Here is a 4,819-nt window from a genome sequence, read left to right on the forward strand (position 1 = left end):
TCTCTTTCAAGGTAGCGAATCACTCTGGATCACGCGGTTCTGTTAAACAGTTCCACATAAACCCAAATTCGTAGGTCCTGCTAAACAGTCCCCTACAAACCTCTTCGCAGATACACATGACTCCTAACTCGTTAAGAAGCTGCACATTGCGGAACGATGATTAGGTAAGTCACTACTTGACATTACACTACTAATCATCGGGGTACTAAATACCCGGGAGAAGGAAGAAAAGACCAATCCGTGTAACACAGGATCGGAAATATTTTCCTTATTAAAACATTTCAAAAAGACCAAACCGTGTAACACAGGTTCGATAATTTCCATCTCTATTAAAATCTTTCAAAAGGACCAAACCGTGTAACACAGGTTCGGTAATTTCTATCTCTGTTAAAAACTTTCAAAACGACCAAACTGTGTAACACAGGTTCGGTAATTTCAAACTCTGTTAAAATCTTTCAAAAAGACCAAACCGCGTAACGCAAGTTCGGTAATTTCAAACTCTGTTAAAATCTTTCAAAAGGAATGAAGAATTTACCATCTTTGATCAATTTCACTAATGGGCCAGTCATCTCTTACCAAGAATAACTAGGAGCGCATGATCTTTGCTGAAAGCAAAACTCAAATAGATTGATGAGATTTTCAGGTGCTGACTCTCTTTAACAGGTGAGAAGCATTTTGATGAGGTTTGAAGGATGCAGGAGTAGATTTTATACTCCGCTGGGAATTAAAGTTTCTGAAACTGACTCCAAAAGAAACAATTGGATCAAGGAATTCAACTCAAAGAGCATGTTCAAGCTTCTCTGCTTTCTATTTGCTAAGAATAGATATCCCAGTTATCATTGTGTAATATCTTTTATGACGTAAGTCATAAAAGATGCCCCTAGTATGATGTGCTTCCATGACAAAGTCTTAAGAAGGCAAAAGCAAGGTAAGTAGAAAAAATTTGAGTTTGCATGGGTTCTTTCTTTGGTATAGTGGTAAAACCATCTCCACAAAGGCTGAATGTAAGAATTCTTCATTTTGCTCAGTGCTTGAGGCTTTGATGTTTCAGGCAGGTCTGAATAACAAATCTCTTGCCCTTCTTTGATTCTTAAACCAGGATCTACTTTGAATTTTCTTTTCACTTTGGAAGGTATACACCCATTCTCTCCAGTGCCAAACACTTTTGATTCTAAAAGAAAAACAATGATAAACCAGAAACAGACTTCTGATGACTCTTTCAAAGAAGACTTACAATATTCAAGGGACTTGACTAAATTTTGATTCACCCTTAGATAAAATGTGTTATTTTGTTATGGTAAGGTTAGCCACTCTTAGAGCACTCTCAAAAACTATGTCAAGATGACCTAATTTCCTCCATCGGGATCTCCGTCATGGTTGTTACCCCTTTCGGATTGCTCGGTCTTAATGCCCCTAGTTTAAAAAGGTGTCAAAATAAGTCTCGCTGACACTACTCGGATTCCAGGATTCTGCCCTGTGCAGAGGTGGCTTCTCCGTCTCCCTGATTTCTCTCTTCAAAAGAAGTCATAACTTTTGCTTTCCAAGCTTTCAGTCTGAAAGACCACTTATCTCAACTTTTGCTTGTACTCAAACTTGGGAATTCTACGTAACTAAGGAACTCCTTCTGCTTCTATTCAACTCAACTGTTCATGGGAAGTCTTTGCCCTTGACTGGATTACCTCTTCAAGTTTTCAATCCAGCAGACCACTACCCTGACTTTTTGCATAAGCTAACTCTTTTGGCTGTTAACTTAGCAAATGTATATCTCTAGGCCGCCCTTTCGGGTTTTCAACCTAGTGGGTCTTCAGACTCTCATTCTTTTCTTTCTGTTTTTCTTTTCATTCGCCTCGAACCTTTGCTTGTTTCACCAGAAGGACTTTCTAGGTGGGCTTGGGTTCGAAAGGGTTGAATACCTAAGGTTCTAAAGATTTGAACCGAATCTGGTCTAGCCAGACTACCTACGTACCCCAAAGATGGAGGATCAGATCAGCGTAGTTCGCTTTGGGATTTTTCAAAAAATGGTTTAGCATTTAGCTTCAAAATTTTCAAAGGGGATTTTATCCCAAGGTTTGACCGAACTTGAATTAATCAAGTTGCCTACGTACCCCTGAAGAGGTGGGGATCAGGTCCGACGTAGTTCGGGTGCATAAATGCCCCGGGTTTATAATGTGTTTGAAAAGAAGTTGTTTTAATTTTGCTTTTGGCCCAAAGGGTTTACAAATGGATTTTAAAATATTAGGATTTTGGCTATAAAAGCTCAAACGATCAAGGATGGCCTCCTGATGTATTTGATGTACAAGCCCTTTTGTTTAAGGTTCAAAGCCTTTGAAATTTTTATTTTTTTTTGAGGAGTCTGGCGGTTTTCTGGCAAAACTTCAACCACTGTGCTCCACTCCCATCTCGAAGATCTTGAATTTATGCTCAAGATTCCACAACTCTGTCTGAAAATCTTCTCTCAATATCTCATCAGCTCCACAGGATGCCTGACGCTTATCTCTTTAAAAATTTATTCCTCAACTGGATGTCTAATGCAGATGAAGTCTTGCTTTGATCAACGACAGGGCATTCCCCTGGTTTATCCTTATAGGATCAAGCAAGACTACCTCAAACCCTTCTAAACAGGTTTATCAATTCTTTGCGCTCCTCGGGAGATAAAATTTTGCCACTCCATTTTTCCCGAATTTCGGATTTCGATACCACTATCAATGGCTTTGATTTCTTCTTTAAGTGGCTATGCTCGACGCTCTTCCTCTCGTTCGACCATCTTTCAGATCTCGAGGTGAATTTCGTCTGCATTCTCATCTGAGAAGGGGGTCTTTAGTTGTTTAAACATTAGATCTAAGAGTGAATCATAGAGTATCAGAGATACGAAATCAACAATTTTATTGAATTGAAGACTGTAAGTACATTGATGATTTTTGACACACCTCGAAGGGCTCTTCATCAGTCCTGATAGAAAACAGAACATTGACTCTATATAAGAAAGACTGACAGACATGACACTCTCTCTTCTTCTTTTTTCTTTTAACATCTACATAACTGAACCTTTTCAACTTAGAGAGAAGAAAGCTGATGTACACTCAATGAAAGACAAATCTAAAGATACAGGACACTTCTTCAAAGGTAGTGAACTAACACTGAAAGCTTATAGGTGATACACCTTTCCTCATGATAATGATAACTATAAAGTTCAATCCCGGAGTAGAAATCCCAGAAAAAGCAACTCCACAAGGTCTAGGTTAAATGGGGCAACAAAAGGCTTATGTTGACAATGTGGGTAAAACAATAGACTGCCTGGATCAAGTATGATTGGAAATGGTTAGTCTTTAGAAAGAATGGTCTTTCGCTAAACACAGACTCTTGACTTGGAAGCACACACACTAGATCAATAGTCATGGGATAAAGATTCTGAACAAATAGAGAAAAGAGTAATCTTGAAATACACCAAAGGGTATTTTATTCTGAAAATCAAAGAAATACTGTCTATGAAGGTCAAGGAAAAATAGACAGTGATAATATGACCTACATCAACGGGGTCTCAATGAATTCTCAATCCACACATTTAAGTCTTTTTTTAGTATAAATGCTCTTCTTTTGGGAATGAAAAAGTCAGGAACGATAAACATCCATAATCTAAATAAGTTTCGATCTCAGCAATGATCATGCACTCAAAGAATACAGGTAAGATCAAACTTTCCCATTAATGATTTCGATATGATCCAAGGGTAAAAGATATATGATAGGTAAACATGGATCAATGAAAAATCAATGGCTCAGATAATAGACCATGGCCATAAGAATGACAAAAGTAGGCTCAAAGACCAGATCTAAAATCTGAATGATGGATATCAACAACTGTACGATCAATATGAGATGAAATGGTAGATCATGGTCATAAGGACAGCAAACGAGCTATCGGCCAGATCTCAAGACAAAACGGGTAAGGATCTAATCCTACTGAATGATGTATACATGAGAATCAAAACAAGGCAGACTGACTCCAAAGGATAGCAATCATGCTCAACATGTGTTGCGAAAAATTCGGCAGCACAACGGCTATACGAGGAGGTCAAGGTCCAGACTAAGTAAACTGACTCTAAAGAGTAGCCGTCATGCTCAAAATGTTCTGGATAAAATCCGGCAGCATAACGACTATACAAGGGATCACCCTAGCTCAATCGAAAGGTATGAATAACGGTTACAAGAGAAGGGTGATCAACAGATGGACTAACCAAAGGTGAGAATGTACAACAATGGGTCAAACCCTATAATCAACAGATCAAGGGCTAAACCCGGCCAAGGTAATGACGGTCAAAATCCACTGACTAGATCTAGATCTAAATTCGGAATGGATATAACCGACTGAAAGGAATAAGGAATCTCTGACTAAGAGGAGAACCATAATATACATAATCAGTATATATAAGTAAATACACATACACACAAATCCTAACCAGGGGCACCAGCCCTAATTCTAATCTAACGGAGTCAAGGAAGTCTCGACTCAAGACAGACTGGTGAGTGTACCAGGACAATGTTGTAGCCATGTAAAAATGAGCTACCCTAGTCTACAAATGGGGCAAAGCTCCTAACTCTAGGCTCCACATGTGTAAGCAACACATGTTCGACCCTATATGAATGCAATATACACACGGGTACTCCCTAGTTGGGCTTCACTAGGTCAGTAAGTATATATATAATATATATAAAACAAAGTAGGGCTCCGGACTCAATCTAATGGGTACTATGCGTATGAAATATACTTAATATGCTGCAGCGCTGGCGCATAGCTTGGAAATAGATTCAACAGTACCATCAG

Source organism: Tasmannia lanceolata, unplaced genomic scaffold (genome assembly GCF_043159265.1).
Source record: "Tasmannia lanceolata isolate RefF3 unplaced genomic scaffold, GAP_Taslan_0.1 ptg000024l, whole genome shotgun sequence".
NCBI classification, from domain to species: domain Eukaryota; kingdom Viridiplantae; phylum Streptophyta; class Magnoliopsida; order Canellales; family Winteraceae; genus Tasmannia; species Tasmannia lanceolata.